Raw genomic sequence first — 20,877 nt, 5'->3', positions numbered from 1 at the left:
AATACCCCTCACACACACACACACACAAAAAAAAACCCACAATAAGCAGGAGGAAAAGTAAACACACATCTTGATAGATCATCCTGAAAATGAAGAACAGCAAATACAGATCCTACAGAAGATCTCAGGAGTAATAACTGTCAGGACAGCAGCACATCATTAAGCAGCACATTGTCATAGAAAAGGAGTACTTTTTTCAGAGTACTCAAGAAAAAACAATTCTAACCTAGTATTCTATGACCAAATAAGCAATCACTGAGCAGGGAAGGAAAACAAAGGGCTTTTTGTGCATGTGTTTTAGGAGGTGCAGATTGGATCCAGGGCCTAACAGGTGCTCCACCTCTGAGCTACACTCACAGCCCTAAAGATATTTTTAGATATCCATTAAAGAGCATATCCACTCATAGAATCCTGCCAAAAGAACTACCAAAGAATATACTTCAGTGAAAAGAAAAGGAGACATTCATAAAGGTGATGAGTTTAAAAAGTGTTAGTATGTCTTTGTGTAACTAAGTATTGACTCCACACAGCTAATAATGTGTGTGTGTGTGTGTGTGTGTGTGTTTTAAAGATAAAATAAAATTCTAGGCAATATTCACAAGGAAAGTCACAATTCCAGTGTGTTGCAAGGTAGTTCATGCTTGGAAAAAGAACAGATATTAGATCAATTTATCCCTTTCCAGAAATATATGTGCTCAAAATATTTTAAAATTTAAGCATAACCCCTATAAAACATAATTTATAGTTTTAAAGCCAGAAAAACAATATAGGGAGTAAAATTAATGTTAAATATTATTTAAATAAGTTCATAAATATTTTCATTTCAAGACAGTTTATATTTTGACCTATTTTTAAAATTGTGATAAAGAACAAAGAATAATGTAATTATTCACCTTTACTGTGTCTCACTTAGCAATAATTCCTTCTATTTTTAGATTCCTTTAAACTTCTTGATTTCATATTCTTCTCAAGTCAGAAGAAAGCCTGGAATTGCTTCATGACAAATCAGCTTTGTTTGGAATAGAAGTTCATATTGCAAGAGTTTATATTTACTATGTGAAAGCCTTTCGAAAACAAAAATACTATTTGGGCCAGTAAGTCTGCCCTTTTTTTTCTGATCCCAATCTCACCTTCCAGCTTTTCATCATATCCTCAAACCCCCTTATTTAATGCCAGCAAATCCTGGCCTCTCAAATGTCTTTATGCTTTCTGCTTCCACAGTCATCTTTGATAACATGATTAGACAGAAGATCATAAACTCAGAGTATAAATGTTTCTGAACTGCAGCAGAGGACTGTGCCACGAAGCCTTAATAACAACACTCTTCAGAAGATCAAATCAATAGCTAAGTCACTAAAGGCTTTGTATATCCCATTCACCTCTATGCACAATAATGCAATGGTCTGAAAAATGCCACCATCCTTTCCTCCTGAATTGTAAAGCAGCACTAGAAAGAAAATAAACAAATAAAAGCATGTTCTTCAAAAAAGCAAAGGTTTTGAAAAATTCTCAATGTCTTAGAACTATAATTTCCATAGCTAAATATTATTTAATCATATCATGTTATACTTAAAGAAAGTATACTTGTAGTATGTATGTATGCCCAACAGATATAAAACTCTAAACTTAAACTGACATTTCTTATTTAAAAAATTTTTTTTAGGTGATGCAGATAATTGTCAATTTTTATTTAACTCAAAGTAGAAATGCTACAACCTTAATGAGATTATCTTAAATTAATGTTCCAGAGGAGATTATTAGGGATTCATGTCACTTTAGGACTCAGAAAAGTGAACAAAAATTGCATTCAACTTTGCATGTCATATCCAGTCATTTCTTATATAGTCTTAAAATAATCTTAGATATGTAAAGTGAAAGACTATTTGATGTAAATTAGCATTTCCAATGCTAGTCCAATCAACTTCATTTTTAATTCAAATCCTTAACAAGAATTGACATTAAGTAAAATAAATAAGTTACAAATTATATGTCTAATATCAATATGCCCAGTATGACAGTTTCACTTAGGAACTTATGAAATAGAATTAAAATAGTTATCAAAAATAAATTGATTTGTAAGCCAAAATTATAATAATGCTTGTTAGGTACAATACAGTAACCTATATCCTTGCATTTTGTTTTAAATTTATCATATTTGCCATAATAAAGTTTCTATTTAAACTTGATTGATACTACAAGGATAAGAATACTTCTCATTTTGTGCTTCTAGAATTTGGATCTAGATGTGCCTTAATATTGGAGAAAGGCATCACTAATTCAAACATTCAGTGATATAATTCTTTAGGATACAATACAATAATGAATTATATAAACATGGTACTTATATATCATTCAGTAGATACAGATAATATAGATATATATGAATTTATTCAACTTTAAACCACCTTATTGTGTCTACTGCGTAGAGCTCTCAAATTAATTCAAGCAAATTATGAAAGTATACAAAGCTTCACTGTAAATTTTTTTATTTGTGATCTTTATCTGCAAAGTTCCACATAAATCTGTATTTTTTCCATTATTCTTGGTAGCCTAAATTTCAGAATGGATGTGTCAATTCTGTCCTAACAATAAGTATATTGGACTACAGAAAATAAACAACAGCTTGAAAGGGGTCTTAAATAATGTGTAACAGACCTCCATTATTTTGGGCTTGGCAGACAGGAAATACTAATACAAAGTAAGAGCACCACTGATTGGAAGAGAGAGGAAGAAAGGGAGAGAGGAAGGAAGGGGAGAATAGAGGAAAAAAGAAAGGAAAAACTCACAACAGCTCATAGGAGAAACATCTGAACTTCAATTCTCAGTCTAGGGTTGGTCACTACTGTAGGCCTCAGAAAAGGAAGCTCTGTTTTTTAGTAATTTAGTGCCCAGTCATAAAATGACAGATGACAGTACTTTCTAAGGCCTTCCAGATCTATAATACTGAAACCCTCCCTGAAAGGAGCTTTCTTGTTTCATAGATGAGGATAAACAGTGCAGGGAGCAGCTCCACCAGAAGCTAAACCTTTACTCAGGAGAGTCCACACTCAGTGCCACAGAAACATTCCCATCAACCAGTTTCCTACCCTTTATTACACAGGCAAGGTTGAAATACACCTCTTTTATCTGATAGCCAGGTTAAACAGGCAAATAAACAATTAGTAAAAACTATTAACATAGAGAAGAGAGCTGTTAACTCACTGAAAACCCAGACATAGGACATTTCTGCTACACTTCGGAGGATCAATAAAATGCCATTGCAGAAAAAGGAAGAAAAGGGCACCGAGCAGCTAAATAAAATATGAAAAAAAGGGACAGGAAAAGCACAGAAAAGTTTCAAAAATAATAAAAATAGAATAGCACACAGAATTATCCAAGGCTAGGAAAAGAACAGAACAGGGCCCAATTGTGAAGTCACTTGAATACTATTGGGAATAATCACTTTTAATATACATACCAATAAAGAAAAATACTAGAATAATTATCTGAAATAAAACACTCTAAAAGAGTATAATTAGGATGTAGACAGTAAGCAACCTTAGAACTTCAAAGATCCTAGATATAGAATTATAAGTGTATGAAGTCATTCTTAGACATCCAGCTCTGATAAATCTTCAAATAACTTTAGTTGTATTTAAGACCAAATAAGAACCACCCCATGAACCTAGTCCAGATATCCTGACTACAGAATTGTAAGCAAATAATTTGTACAGAACATAGGATGCTGTCACAAATAAAAAGTTTAAAAATGGGTCTCTATGTTAATCTCCAGGATATATTAAAAAAATTCAACACCAGAAAATAAATAACCTAATCAATAAATGTGCTAAGGAACTGAACAGACATTTCACAGAAGAAATACAATAGATCAACAACTATATGAAACAAAGTTTAACATCTCCAGGAATTAGAGAAATGCATATCAAAACTAAGATTTCATCTCACTCAAGTCAGAATGGCAATTATCAAGAACATGAGCAACAATAAATGTTGGCTAGGATGTGGGGGAAAAGGTAAACTCATACATTGCTCATGGGACTGCAAATAGTTGCAACCATAAAGAAAGCAGAAGGAGATTCCTCAGAAAACTTGAAATGGAACCTCCATTTGACTCAATTATCCCACTCCTTGGTTTATACCCAAAAGACTTAAAATCAGCATACTATACTGATGCAGCCACATCCATGTTTTTATCAGCTCAATTCACAATAGCTAAACTATGGAACCAACCTATATGACGTTCAACAGATGAATGGATAAAGAAAATATGGTATATATACACAATAGAATATTACAAAGCCTTAAGAATGAAATTATGGAATTTGTTGGTAAATGGATGGAGCTGGAGAATATCATGCTAAGTGAAGTAAGCCAATCCCAAAATACCAAAGGCCAAATGTTTTCTCTGATATGTGGATGCTAATTCACAATAAGGGGAATGGTGTGGTTAGGGCAAAATAGAGGTACTTTGGATTATGTAGAGAGGGAGTGAAGGGAGAAGGCGGGGTATAGATGTAGTAAGTATAGTAGAATGAATAAGACATCATTACTATATGTACATATATAATTACATGACCGGCATGATTCTACAACATGTACAACCAGAAGAATGAGAAATTACACTCCATTTATGCATTCTAACATCATGAGAAAGTAATTAGAACAAATAAAAAATTAGTCTCTGCATCCACTCAAATTCCCTTTTCTTTGCTAACAGCATGTCCTTATATTTAATTAAAACCATATGTGGTTATTTTCAGTCTTACAAAATAACAAATAGATACAAAAACTTATTTCAAACTTAGTAAGCCATGGACATAAAATTCAAGTTCAATCCTTATAGTTTCTGGCATATAGTACAAGAAGATGATGAACATTTATACTATCCCAACTCCCTCATATTTCTGAAACCAGGTAAATTAGAATAAAGATAACAAGACATGAAAATAGACATGCAGAAGCACTGGACAATCTGAGTATGTTTATCATTTGTCCAAAATCACCTTTGCCAGACAATAAAGAAATATTAGGGCATATACAAAGAATAAAATTTCACAAAACAAGCATGTCAAGTAAAAAGATATCTAGTCATCATGGTTGGTTACTTTAATCCTGTGGTCAATGCCATAAAAATACAAATATAGTAAAAGCTAATCACATAAATCCTTGGATTATTGAACAATTTTTAAAATATTTTTAAAATTTGATTATTTTTATCAATCAAAGCCTGTAACTTCTATGTACTTTAAAATGTGGCAAAACAGTATGGTTCCTTAGGTATATTTTATTCCAAGTTCTAATTGCCCTCCCATTCACTGAATAATTTTTCATATGTATAAAATATTTATTGTATTAAAAATATAGCAAAAAGTGTAAAGTATTTTATAAATCTATCCAAGATCATTTATGATTTATTTTTGCTCCATTATAAATCTTTGTTTTAGGTGAGTAAAAATTTTAGGTTCAATCTATATCGATAAATCTGAATGAAATATATTTGAGTGATTAAATAGTGGAAGAAGACTAGTTCATGCTTTATAAAATACACACTACTGACTTTTCATGCCAATATTAATGTTCTCCAACTATAAAACATGAGGATCACTGGAGCCTCTAGCAAACTTTTCAAGAATCAAGAACCCAAACATTTTATGAGTAGATAATTCCTTTGAAAGTTCATATATATTACCCATGACCCTTATATAAAAACAAGTATTTTTTTCCTTGTTTATTTTCTCTGAGTTTTTTAATGAATGTGAATATAGCATCAACCAAGATGTCAAAAAATTTAATATGGCACTGCCAGCAAACATCTGTATATAATTTATCTCTGAGAAGGAAATAACTCTAGTATGCTACAGTTTACCAAGAAAATAACTTTTTTTTCTATATATGTGTTTTGTTTTTGAGTACTACATACAAACATAATTGAATAGATGATCTTTATCAAGGGTATATAAAATCTTTATATAGATTCATTAATTAATAAACCCTCATAAGATATTTCATATAAAAAAGGAAAAATGTCTCTCTTTTAAAATTACAGGTCTTTCATTATCTAACCCTGTGTAATGCTAAACTTAACTAGCATTATGCAGTATTAATATATCCTAATACTTGGAACTTATACAAATACTGCTATTTTAATAAATAATTAATGTGTCATGTGGCTGGAAAGTGTACTTAATAATAACAAGGGATAAATTAATTTCTGAAAAGGTCAATACTCAACCTTCAACCTTCAAACACATAACACCTGTATAAACTAGCTTATTTTTTTAAAAAAAATAAAACATATGAATTACCCCTTTAAGTACACTTAAATACTATTCTTTTATTATAATTCAACATGAAAAATGCAATCATTTTTTAATGGTGTTTCAACATGACAGTGTCTCTAAACCACCAACACCGGGACATCAGGCAAATCCTATTTTGAATCCCCATTGGTTTTTATTACTGTGGTTGATTTTAGTATTCTTTATAAAAGTAGGTGAAAACCACAATACATAGTGTTTAACTCCTTTATCAAAATAAAAATGATATATTTTCCCAGGAAGAAAAAACAGATTATACATTTTTCAAATAGATAATAGGAGTCGATTTTTTCTGTAATTAGCTATTAGGAGCAGTATCAAAATGTTTACTATTTTCAAATTATTGTAGAACATGTTTACTTTTAAAAAATAATTAAATGCAAAATAAATTATTTAAATGTTCCTTACCATGGCAAGAACCCTCAATTTCTTCATATCCTGTACTGCAGATGCACCTTCCAAGAGGAACCAGTAAATCTCCATCTACTCCACAATATAGTTTAGGAGTATCACGCTTTTCAGCACTCTTCACACAAGAGCCCCGTACTTCGACCAAAGAGGAAGAGTCGACTCTTGGGATGGTATCAGGAAATATGGCCAAGTTTCGAACAGTGAAGGGACACTTTTTGTAGAAAACACGAACAGAGACCAGGGCAATGCATGCCCCAATGTCTTGAAATGACAGATAAAATCCCTTTCTTTCTATAGGCCCCACTTCACGAATTTCGGTGTTGAGTTTGAGGATGCGATCACCTAAATCCATCTGGGTAAATCAGCAGCAATTGTGTCAATCTTTATATACTGGCTTGGCTTTAATTTAATTGCATGGGACTCATCTGATTCCATATAATACAGATTAAAGGTTTCTTTGCAAGTCCCCAAGACCCAAGGGATGTTGTTACAATCCCTTAGTGTGAACTTCATTTCCACATAAATTTTCTGAGCTGCATCACGTGAGATCCAGTTTGTTCAAAGCCAGTTGTTTTGGTTTGGCTCCATTACATTGCAGACCTGGTAAGTATGAATAGGCCTATTGTGTTCATCCATTTCAGTGATGGCATCCCACTGTGAAAAGAAAAAAATTAAGTAATTATAAAATGATAATGGTGAAACGGAAACTTCCAAATGTTTTAACAAAAAGTGAATTGAAAGGATACAAATGAAGCTGTTCAAAGCAATAATGCAACAGCATTTTAATCATGAGCCTCTGGTTGAAAGGATGGTTTCTGCAATTGACCATCCCTGTATGAATCTTGCCTTCTTACATATTAACTGTATGACCTATAGCAACTTTATTTAATGTCTCTAATTTCCTTAAGTGTAAAATTAAACTTAATATTACCCATTTTATAGGACTGTTATAAAGTATATACTACTTAAATACATAAAGAGCAGTTTAATTATTTCCTGTAGCACTAAAGGAACATAAAGAAGCATTCATTATCTGATTAAAAAAAAAAGAAAAGAAAACAATGAGACCCACGATATATGCTCTCTGTTTTCCCCATCTGTCCTAATATCCAATTTGCCCCACATCACATCATGATGTTTTTTACAGTATTCAGTAAAATATTTACATGGTTCTTTGGGGTGATGTTTACATGGAGAAAAGGGCCAGAAAAATCACACAAGAAATATGAAACTACTCAAAGACAGTATATAATGATACTTAAAGTTGTGCATTATCCTTGATGTCAAATTTGTGAAAAAAAAAATGTTTCTTCAATCATTGACAGAAAAAAGATGAGGAGGAAGAGGAAAAAGAAAGGAAGAAAGAGAAATAAAGAAATTAGAATTGGACTCAATACCAAAGCAATTGATAAATTTCATCTTAACCAAGAAGAGAGAAAATACTTTTACATTAGATTTCTAAATTTGAATTTGATTTCCTAAAATAAGAAAATAAATTCAAGATTGGTACAACTGTAAAAGAATATGAAATTTACTAACATATCTGGAAATTGGGACCTGAGGCAAGAATATAAGTTTGAAGCCTTACATACAAAGTGTATAAATATTTTTAAATAGTAAATCATACTTTAAATAAGATGAAAATTTAAATTTTTATATTCTTACTTTGTAAAGACAACTTCCTAACAACCTCAGATACCAGGTAAATGCAAAATACTTGTATTTTTTAGAATAGCAAGGGAAGTATGTGGTGGTCCACAGAGGGCTTGCCTCTAATTTCAGTCAGTCCTACTGCTGTTCCATTCCTTGACTCTAGCTCCATACCAATCCATGAGGGCTTCACCATGTACATATGGTGGCCTATAAGCCTTCAGGTACAAGCTGTGCCCCTTTCCTGCTACCCAAAGCTGCCAACTTTGGTCTTCCATTCAGCTTGAGATGAGCAGAACAATGCACAGTATTTCCATTGGAGGATGGACCTCAAAAGGACATGGAGTTCCTGAATGAAACCTGAGCTTGAAAAAGAAATTATGGGGTCTTGACTATCTGTGGTCTTATGAAAGAGGATTTATGTGGCAAATCTCCTCATCCCTCAAGGTTAGAGCTTCATGAAGAGGAGTGAGGCCAGAGGAGAGAAAGGGCAAGATCATGAAAAGCTCTAGACACAGAGCATGGCCTTCCTTTTCTGGGTCTAAAGATGACAGGAAGATAAAGAGTACCCCAATTTGGAATTTGAAAATATTATAATTATTCTTTTTTAACATGCAGAGTTAAATATAATATTTAAAGAACCCAGTAGGTTCTTCCTCACTATTAGTCGGTTAATGTAAACATTTACTTCAAAACACTTTTAACTTCATAAAATATACTGTGAATTTTACAGGTCATGTGTTAATAATTAATAAATTTATTGTATGTGTCAAGTTCCATAAAAGTGTGAAAATGAGGATACAAGGCTTGTTCTCAGTGGAAATATTATTATATCTTTAAAATAAAAAAATAAGAAAATGTAACTGATAGCATAGGTTTGTTTATAAGTAACAATGGAATGGGATATATAATAAACATAGTATGTGCTCAAACGAGAACTTATTCATGAATTGGAGTGGTTTGGAAGGATTGGCAATGAAGAAGGCACTTGACATGCACCTTAAAGACTAAAACAATTCAGTAAGGCAGAGGGGAAGATGTTGAAGCTAATGTATAAAACTAATCTACATGCCTACACTTTGAGAAAACTTTAAGGTTGTACCACAGATATCTAATGGATTAAATTTCAAAATTTCATTCAAAACAAATACATAATTCATTTTCTATGTGTATAGATAAAGGTAGAAATTAGAGAAACATACAAATCAAACCACCATTAATTCTGTCATTAATTTGACAATTTTCTTCAGCTGCATTGAAGTCACTGAACCCAAAATATTCTAATTCCTTAATCTCCTGATACTAATTTTTTTTCAAATATATTTTATGTTGGAATAAAATAGTATACTCATTGGCTATAATTTGGATCTGAAATATCTCCACCATGTTAAAGACTTGATTGCTAATCTGTAGCACTTTGGGGAGACTGGCCTAATAGAAGGAAATTAGATCACTGGGAGAGTGTTCTGAAAGGAGATATTGGTTATACACACACACACACACATCCTCTCTTTTCCCTTCATGACTGCCATGAGGTGAGAAGCTCCTCTGCCACATGCTCATTCCATTATGTACTGTGCTGCCACAGACCCAAGGGCAATGATGTCAAGTGATCATGAACTGAAACCTCTGAAATAGTGAGCCAAAGTAAAACTTTCCTTCTTATAATTGGATTATCTCAGGTATTTGTCACAGTGAAAAAAAATCTAACACACCATTATATAAAAATTTGCTAAGATACAATGTAGAAAAAACTTAGTAAAGCAAACCATACATTTGCAAATCATTTCTGTTTTTATGGCCAACATAGGTAGAACAGAGATTCTTTTGTCTTGATTTTTTAAGCCCTTTCTTTAGATCACGTTGTGGATAGATGAATTATGAAGCGATAGAAAAGGTTAAAAACTTCAAATTTCATGATCAGTAAGAAGTTTTGCTTAAGCAAGAATTAGGTATAGTCCAAAGGACTATTTCTTTGGGCTACATGTTCATCTTGAATGTAATGACCTCTGAGGAAACTATACACTGAGTTTATACTCATTAAAGCTTTATACTCATTAAAGTAGCATAGAAAGGGCTGGGATGTAGCTCACTGGCAAAGCATTTGTCTTGTATTCACAAAGCCCTGGGTTCCACCCCCAGTTCCAAAAAAGACAAAAAAAAGTAGTAGTAGTAGTAGTAGCACAGATTTTCATACCTTAATGGTATTCATTTTCATGATATCAGTAAGGAATCCAAGGCTCCCAAGTTAAAGTAATTGCTCATTGCTGTACTTGTACTGACCATGAACTAGAACCAAGGCTTCTGGCTTGATTTTCCATAGTCTATGATGTTTTGGCATTTTATAAATCTTGCTGGAGAGAGTTGAGCAGATAAAAAAATTTCCCTCCCAGGGATAGATAATTCTTAGAGATTGCAAAGGACTGACCTGAAGTGAATCTTTTTTATGCCAAACAACCAACCCCAAGTCTAAATCCCCAAACACCCACTTATCTAACTCTCACACAGGCAGCCAATATTCCAATATTCCTCTTGTTCTAAATCATCCTAGGCTGGGTATGAGGCATTTAGAGACCGCTCTTAAAGTACAAATCCCACAGGAATTATTTAAACTAACCATGCTGAAGTGCCTACTATGCAGTACCTTACCTTGGAAATCTCATTAAAGACTTCTGGCCTGGAGTTTTGCCATCTACCATCTGACCAAAACCTCTATTGTCTTTCATGGCATGTACAGACTCCCTCTGTGGGACTCATGAGTATATAAATCTTCCAAAGCCATATTACTTTTCCTGCTATAGACACCGCAACTATATCATAACATATCCAACCGTAACTATATCATAACATATTCAACATACACATTCTTAAAATAAATAGTCATATGACTCTTAAAACATTCTTTCCCAGAAAGTCTCTGAAGGAAAACTCATTCTTGCTAAAGCAACAGTTTTCATTAAGGAAGATAGTTCACATGACAAAACTTGCACTCATCATTTATAATTCATATATCCACTCCTGTACCCAAAGAAAGCAACTCATAAAGAACTGCAAAAAAAAAAAAATTCTTTGTTCTACTTACACAGGCTGTAAGAATGAACATTGTTTACAAGATACTCTACTATGAAGAAGCTTCAATGACTTGGTTTTTTGGTTTTCTGAGCTTTTTTGTACATTATACGTTGGCTTATTGCTTTTATATTATGATATTGTTAGTCTTACATGAAAAATATGAAAAAAATTAAGAGCAAAAAGAATTCATGAAGGAGGAATCAGTAATCAGTATATTTTGCTTCAGTGCCTGCTATATAAAAGCAAACAGCTGATGGAATTGACCAATATAATAGCAGAACTAATGAGATGTTTGATTATTTTCATCCTATATTTTCAACATTTAGGCGGTTCATGTATATTTAAACAATTCACAGCTGGAAAATAAGTATATTTGTTTTACTAGGGGCAACAGCATTTACCCACTGGATACATACGACAGGGCATTTATCTTAGTGCTGAGCTTTGCCATTCCCATCTCAATTGAATATTTCTTAGAACTGACAGGAGTACAGAGTTCTAAATAGTCTGTAGTGCATTTATATCTGAGCGCTCTCTTTAAAAAAAAAATCTCTACCAACATATGAAGTTTTTGTTTCCATAACAAGTCAAATAAACTAGGCAAAAAACTGAATTACTTTTGAGAATAGAAAGTTAGAACAAGAAAATTAATATTTAAAGCAGAAATATCATTGAAGAATCAGACTGCTTTCTTTTCTCACAGATATTAAAATAAGTCAAACACATAGCCTTTGTAGGGAAGGAATGTTCAGATAATAAATTGATAAACTGGCCATATATCCAAGTCCTCATATAAATGTCTCAAATGTATATCTTCCTCCTTTTGAAAAATATTTAGAATGCAACAGGAATATAAATTTTATTCCATTGTAAACTTTGAAATTTTAAGATAAAAGCAGATAATTTCTCAAAATGAAATGAACTACTGCAAAGCTAATTAAATTTTCAAAGAAAGTGAAAGTCCTGAAAACTCACTTAAAGAACTAGCAAAGGAAAAGATCAATCACCCTCAGACTAATAGGTTTACCTCTGTATCCCTAGAAATACATGGTAGGGAGGAAAGTCATGCCCTGACTATCTGAGGACCATACACAGCTGCAGGGCTTGCTGATTCAAGGGAAATAAAAATAAAAATCTGTAAAAAGTAATGTTATATGTACTGATAGGAAGGAATGAGACAGAAAACACTCCAAAAACATTGGAGAAAGACATTGCTGTACAGAAGTACTTTGGTCTTTACCTCTGCCTCCTAAAGAATAAGTATTCAAATGTAGATCAAAACTTTTTTCTCCCTCTCCACTCTGTGCTTTAATAAAATTATTGATTCCTGAATTTATTTCTGCTGCAAACTGTAACAGATCCCAACTCATGCCAAAATGGAAAAAAAAAAGTTTGTGGAGAAATGTTTTTTTCTTATCTTTTTATTCCTCAAAATGTGGTTGTGATAAACATATAAAAGGGAAGCCATGCAGAGGAAAGACTACAACAAAGCACCATTTCAAAGATATGACTCCAAAAAAGTAAATGACCTTTCAAGTTGTCTAGTTTTACTGGCAGATGATTAATTAATAATGCAATAAAAGGAAATTATTCATTTTCCCCAATGAGCACTAATCTAAAGATAGGTTAAACTAAAACAAAACCAAACTCCTGATGAATCTTTAATTCCTTGTCAGGTTCCCTATGTAATTTTTTCCACAGTGTTTTGAGTCTATGACCTAACTAATTAGTCCCACAGATAACCAAGCTTATTAGAAAAAGGAGCAAGAGAGAAGTAAACCATCAAATTCATCCTAAGAAAAAGAATGGTTCAGAATGAAGAGAAGCTTTCATTTGGTAAAATGACGTCTATCTGATTTGTTCAGAACATTCTTCCTGCCCCTTGCATAAGAAAAATAAACTATAGTTATTGAACACACAGGCAGCTTATTATGTAACTCTGTGGTGGCTTAATTTTTTAAAGCATATACATCTAATATTTTCTATCAATGAAAAGCTTCTTAAAGGGCCTTCTTATTCTAATATGATATTTTCCTCACAACCACTTAAAAATTCATTTGAGACAATATACTGACATAAACTTAGAAAATTAGTGCCCTGAATACTGCTGCTAGGCACGTAGTTAATAACATAAATCTGTTTTTGCAGCAGAAAAGCGAAGGCTCTGCATTTAAATGATAACTAGTTTCAGAGAATAAAATGAGAAGCAAAATGTATCATGCGCAGATACATTTCTATTTCACTTTGGGCAAACATAAAACTTTTTTATTAGTACTACAAAGATATTTAATTTAAAAAGATATGAATTCGCTGGTATCTAGAAGACAACTGCTGAGACTGAGTAAGTTTTACAAATAAATTTATTACTTTTTGTGGATTATTCCTATTAATAGAACCAAAATATTATAGCAATGAGGATAATTTCCACTAAGAAGAAAAGATCATCCCATTAAAAACATCAAATATTCATGAAGATTAAATGTATGATAATAGAGTCCACCTTCTATATATCCAAAGATCTTAACTGGCATTATCAGAAGTCAAGAATTTACTGAACGAATGAATAAAAATTCTGCAAATACCATCTTTGAATATTTACAGCAATACTACAGTAAAGAGATGTCAAATATTCATCTAAATTATTCTGCCTTTATATTCAACAATACCTGAGGACCATGCTAGGTTTCATGGGACTTCAGAAATATAGAAAGCACAGAATAATTATCTCACAAGCCACATTTAATTTAATTCTTGAACTTATATACATTAGCATTTGTATGAAGCATTTTATCCTGGTTTTAGAGATGAAGTAACTTACCTGAAGAACGAATTAACTCACTTGAGATTTTAAAGAAAACACAAGACTAAACATCAAATGTATCTGAAAATTTATGCTGACCCATATGAAAGCTTTAAATTAAAATAAGTGTATGTAGAATGCTAGTTCTACAAAAGTAGAGACTTTGTGTTGTTCATCAATGCATCCCCATTACCAAGGGAATATTTACAAAGCTCACAGTAGGTTCTTAGTATTTGTTGAATATTCAGGTGAATAGCACGAGGCTTGAATTCTAAATTAATTCTCAATGCATCTACTAATGTGGAGACTTATTGTTTCTTAGGTCAAGATTCTAAATATCATACATGTAAAGAAATATGTAAGCTTTTAGCACTCTCCCAAACCAGAAATGTTATTTTAAAGATATCAGAATAATGTAACTGATTATAGATAATTCAGATGCCATGCCTTATCTGAAGCCTAGAAACAACAAATGGCTTTTGGGGCATTATGCTAATGCACAAGATTTTTAGTAGAAGAAAATTCAAGTTTAGAACTCTCCCTCTTTATATATCATATGTGTGTGTGTGTGTGTGTGTGTGTGTGTGTGTGTGTGTGTTTTCAAAATGGAGGTAAGCAAAGAAGGAGGACAGAAAAATTATTTTAGAACATATGTTTGCATTGGGAGAGATAGTGACCCGAGCAGGCCATATGCAATCAAGGCTGCTTGGCAAGTACCCTTTAATTGAGGACTATTTATAGATTCTGTCAAATCATCCATCTTTGCTCTAACTTTTAATTAAGTCCATCGTTCACAGCTGTAACTGTAATTAATTTTATATTTTAAGTAAAAGGTACAGTATTTAAATACATTAATTTATGAATTGTTAATTCTTGCAAATGTCAAGTATAAAATACTCAAACTGTACATATTAATGCAAATTGTGAGACACAAGTGTGATGTTCTATGCATGTTATAGAAGAAAATGATTACTAAAAGAGAAAATATTTAAATATATTAAATGCTGCTGAAAGGTGTAGTAAAATAAAGAGCTCAATGTATACTGCAATTATTAACAGAGAAGTTACTGGTGGCCAAGACAAGAAAACATTTGATGAAATGTTGCTATGGCATTCATCTTCATGCAGAAATCTGGAGAAGAGCTATTTCATATTGCAGACACATAATGAGTAAAATAATTAGTAGAGAATCTTTCAGGGTAAGATCATGATTCTCTATAAACCTTATTTGGTCAAATTTTGGGCCACTAATGTTGCCTTAACACTTCACAGTTATATTTTTTACTTGTTATTTTAAATACCTTAGATCTTCACAATTATATTAAAATTAAAACTTTAAGACTTCAGTCCCACTGGAATGACTTCTGGTAGGACAACCTTGTTCAACATTAGAATTCTACATATGAACTCTGTTTGTGATCACCTCAAACACAACAGAATGGTCAAATGGTAAAAGAGCAGCAATAATAAATAAAATTAAGCAAATGAGGATTTGCATAGAGCAGTGATGATAAAGAGGCACTGAACTGTCATTCAGAGGGGTATGTGATTAGGTCTCCAGACCTCAGGGGACACCTCTCTCCCAAAAGTGATAAGACTAACTAGATGTTACCTATTGGGCATGAATACATCCACTTAGATATTTGAAGATTTGGAAGCATACCACTTGAAATGACTATGCTTTCTTTATTCTCTGCAAACTGGGAAATGGGATTACGATATATGGGGATATGATGATATTGTTTTACCCAAAGCTAGAGTTGTATATATACTAATAACCAAAGATGTTACTGTTTATTTCATGGAAACACAGTAGGAAAGATCAGAGTAAATCATGTATTTTCCCACAACTTTTCATTTTGGCTTATCTGTTCACTTTTACATAATAGGTGGGAGAAAACAGAAAGAAACCCATTGTATGACATATAATTTTTCTGGAAATGAACTCAAGTTGCACTGTGTATACAGGAATACCCAAGCAGATCTGACAAACAGTCATACCCTGGAGAATTCTTTCCAATATATTTTGTTACAATTAATTGTAAATACTGGTAGAAAATTCCTCCAAAAAAAAAAGAAAGAAAAGAAGAAAACCTATTCCAGGAATGGGTTCTCAACAATGGAAAAGAGTAAGTCTTTACAAGCCCCAGAAATAGGTGAAGTTGGTAAAGATTTGTAGGAAATTAAAGCTTGTGCAAGAAAGGGAGTATCTGAGTTAAACTAATTTGACATATGCCTGTTGGTGTTTTATATGAGGATGATAAATTAATACAAGTATTACTAGATAAGTGCTTAACATATGAAGTATGTTATTAGGTTTTGCTCTTCTATTTCTAAGCAGCTTTCAGATTAGTCAAAAAAATTGCTTCTTAGTACTTAATCCTTTTTCATTGTCTTTGTTCTCTGACTTATCTTTTTTCTGTTCCTTTGTCTTGGTAAACCACTACTGGGAATGAAGTATTGCTAAATGGTGCTAAAGGTCACAAAGAGTTGGCTGGACAGTACTGTCTACCAGAAAGCACAGGCAAGGACAACCTTAACTCTCTCCGTACAAGGCTGTTTCTGTTTAGGTTAATGTGCTTTAGCTCAAACAGCATATTGAAGTCTGAATGACAGGGTGAAGATTTCCCATGACTCTTAATAAACAGAACAGAAAAAAAAGTAATCTGGGAATGTTTGCTTCCATTCTAAGTTCTCAGCTCTTCTGAGAATAAAATCTCTTTCATCTGAAATACTATTGTTGGTGTGTCCTCAGAATGCTAGTCTTCTGGAAGCTGCTTTAGCATTAGGACTGTGAGCAGGTCCCAGTCAGAACTAGAAATAGAAATAAGATCATCATGTTACGCCCTCTCCATTATACTATCTGGTAGTTGGCTTTTCTTTGCTGTGACTAAAATAACTGACAATAAAAACTCATAGAAGTTTATTTTGACTGATGGTTTTGGAGGTTTAGTCCATGGCTGGCTGATTTTGTTGCTCTGGGATTGAGATGAGGCAGAACAATATGGTGGAAGGGCATACCAAAAGAAAGCTGCAAAGCTCTTTGCAGCTGGAAAACAGAGTGTGTGTGTGAGCAAGCACAAGGAGCCAAGGACCTATTTCTTGCAGCCATGTCCTACCTGCCTGCAGTTCCCACTAGTAATGTATTATTCCACCAGAAGGATAAATCCTTTGATGAGGTTATAGTTTTCCTAATCTAACCATTTCACCTCTGACCTGTCCTCCATTGCCACATGAGTTTTTCAGGGAACTTTTTGTACACAAACCATAACACTACCCAATACTGTTCTCCAAACAGTCCTATAAACTACTTCAGTTTAATATTCCTAAGGCATAATTCTTAGCTAATCAAATTCTTTCTCTAAAGAAAATCAGGTTTACATATACTTCTTCAAATGGCATTTGATGCTGCATGAGCTGACTTCAGTTAAGTTTAATTTCACTTCTTCCATGAAGCAGATGCTGTCAGAGTTCTGCCCATTTCCTATAACTTTTCAGGATGTGCTAACATCAACTCTATGTATGAAGGCTGAACCCCTGAAAAACAAACAAAAAAAAAACTATAGAAGTTTTCTCCGTATACGTGACAGGTCAGCAGTGCTAAGAAATTAATACCCCTAGGGAAAAAATCATCAAAACATGATTAGTAGAATTTAGTGAATGAGACATGTTTTATACCATTTCCCTGAATGTCCTGGTGGAATTAAGCACCAATTATCTATGGTATCAAGCAGTTTTATAAAGTGCCCTTTAATGTTGACCTCATCTTCTTTCTGCATTACTTTCCTCCTCAATCCATGCCCCTAAATTTTCCAAACAAACTACCAAATTTTTGTTTCAGCACTAGCTTTTCAAGGACCTAGAACAAGACAGTGGGCATGAAAATGATTCCCAGAAGCAGGTACCCCAGTAACTGTATTACTCACTGTCCAAATGGCCAAGGACTCCACTGCTATGGAGTGGAATGAATGCTGCTATTCTGAAGCATCTCAACTGTCAACATTATTTCTGTGGTATAGTGGGATTTCATATAGGCAGAGGCTAACATTCGAGTAAGTAATATATTTAGGATTTGAGTGAGTTACACTCCAATAGCAAAGGTAATTTATAAGGACAATGGTCATTGTTAAGTGCTATCAATGCACTGAAGAAAGAACAACAACATACTCAACTGATCCAACCTCCAACTCGTGAAATATTCTGACACAGAAGGTGTTAATAATATCAGGTGGATATGCAGAACAAGATCAGGAGTTGACATCAATGAATCAAACTCTAGAGAAAGATGACTGTTTAGCCATGATGTATCTCCTGGAGTAAAGTCAGGATGGACAGGGAAGGATTTAAGTTCTAGATTGATTATAGATGGATACATTTGTATTTAAACACTGAGATTTTAGTGAAGTCTGTGTGTGTACAAATGTGACTCCCTCATTATTGCTAGACAATCAGCAGCCTTTCTTTGTCTGGGAGACATTCAAAAGCAACATCTCAGTCAGGTGTCTGGAAAAATGAAATATGCCCCATTAGAGCTGTCCCTTCCCTCCCAACTTAAGAGTTCAAAACCAATAATGAAGATCAATTTTGGGTATAAACCAAATATAGATATACACTGCCTTCATTGAAATGGAAGGGATTATTCATCTGAAGGACCAAAGGACCAAGACAATGTATTCAGGCAAGAACTGCAAAACCATGGATTTTAATGGATCTTGAGACTGTTGGGCAATAGAGGAAAGAAAGGCATATCACAGTGAGTTGAATGATATGTTACTATTCACTGAGGACTCTGGGTTAATGGAAGCTGGAGGTGGAGTTGGTATGATATACTATTTTATTAGGATACTTCTTCAAAGCATGTGGGAGGAGGAATGATGACCTAGAATCAAAAGGATAATATTTGTTCAAAGTTTAGATAAAGGGTTCAAAAGAGTCCAACAACAGAGTGCACAAGAGTGGGTTTATTACATAACACTAGGGAAGTGCCAGCTGACTATGTTCCTGTGCCTAACCCTTTCATAAAACAGGTAAGCCAGAGAAGGAAGAAAGGGAGGAAGGGAAGGAAGGAAAAGAAGGAAATAGGATATTGGGGGAGAAAAGTGCAAAGGAAAACACCTTCATCTTGAAAAACAGTCTTGGTTGTTCTTTACAGACCAGATTTGAAGGTTGTAGGGAGCGTTTGCTTATGAAAGTAGTTCCCCAGTGTCAATAGTAATGCTAGGATTTTGGAATATCAGAGGCCAGAAGGCAAGACTTAACCAGAAGAGGAAAGATGAGTGAAATTATTCTAAGTGCCAAAATAGGTGGCCAAGTTTCAGTGGCAAACTTAGGGATATGTGGCATTAGCTAATAGATTATTCTCAGGAATTAATCAGATGGGAAGCCAGAGAGGGTACTGCAGGACCTACAAAACCAAAGAATTTCAAGACTACATGCCATCACAGGCTGTCAGCTCTGACAATGAAAAAAATCACTATTCTAGACTACTTTCTGCAGTGCACCAGTTCTCATACCCCAAGCCCATTACCATAACACACACCTCAAAGTAGTCCTTCACCAAAAGACCCTAGGGGATTGGGTAACAATTATACTAGCTCACATGCCCTGAATGGCATAACTGAGACACCCCAAAGATATGATTGTCTTTGTGTCATTTTGTCAGTATCAGGTTCCAGGTTCTCTGCAAAGCATGTAACAGGGAAAAATGAAATCATCACTATAACATTTTTTGTTACTTTCTCTTTTTACCTATTCCTATAATTCTCTTACCCTAATATTTCTCTCTACATGTTCAAAGTTATTCACAGTTAAGGAAACTATATATAAAATAAAAACTTCCCTAATATTTCCAATCAAATATGAGTTTTGTTTGTGTGGATTTTTGGTTTCCCTTTCGATTTCCTGAGCAACATATTTATTACTGAAAAACATACTACATGGGACAACTGCACATCTACATGCAAAATATGAAGTCAAGACCTCTTTCTTATGTCATACACAAAAATTAATGCAAAGTGGTTTACAGACCTATGTGTAAAAGCCAAAACTATAAATATCTGAAAACACAGAAGTGAATCTTACTTTAGATTATTCAATGGTTTCTTAGTTATAAAACCAAAAAGAACTTAAAAAGAACAGATTAACTGTACTTCAAAATTAAAAACTTTTGTGCATTAAATGATACCCTACAGAAAGTAACAACCCAAAGCATTGGGGTACTATTTGTAAATTAAAGTTTGAGAATAAACTAGAAATTAAAATATGTAAGTGTCCTGTCAACTAAAAAACAAAAAGTAAATAAATTAAAAATGGGCCAAGTATTTGAATAGACATTTCTCCAAAGAAAATAGACAAATGGCTAATAAGCATATAAAAAGCTATCAGAATCATTTTCCATTAGAGAAGCCCAAACCAAAACTAAAGTATAAAACTACTCCAAACAAACTGGGATGCCTATAAACAAAATAACAGACAATAATATGTATTCATGAAAACATGGAGTAATGGGAACCCTCAAACATTACTATTGGGGATGTAAAGAGCCACAATCACTATAGAAAATGATCTGTCAGTTCTTTAAAAATGTTAAATATAATGTTACCATGTGACCCCTTAACTCCACTGCTA

The 20,877-nt window shown here is 33.3% G+C and overlaps 1 pseudogene; it reads right to left on the bottom strand.

The window, feature by feature from the left end:
- Positions 1–1,325: 1,325 nt before the first annotated feature.
- The window catches only part of LOC143641326 (ephrin type-A receptor 6-like), a 190,139-nt pseudogene continuing 170,587 nt past the window's right edge, over positions 1,326–20,877 (bottom strand).

This window comes from Callospermophilus lateralis, unplaced genomic scaffold (assembly GCF_048772815.1).
Source record: "Callospermophilus lateralis isolate mCalLat2 unplaced genomic scaffold, mCalLat2.hap1 Scaffold_96, whole genome shotgun sequence".
NCBI classification, from domain to species: domain Eukaryota; kingdom Metazoa; phylum Chordata; class Mammalia; order Rodentia; family Sciuridae; genus Callospermophilus; species Callospermophilus lateralis.
This window is presented reverse-complemented; position numbering and strand designations above follow the sequence as displayed.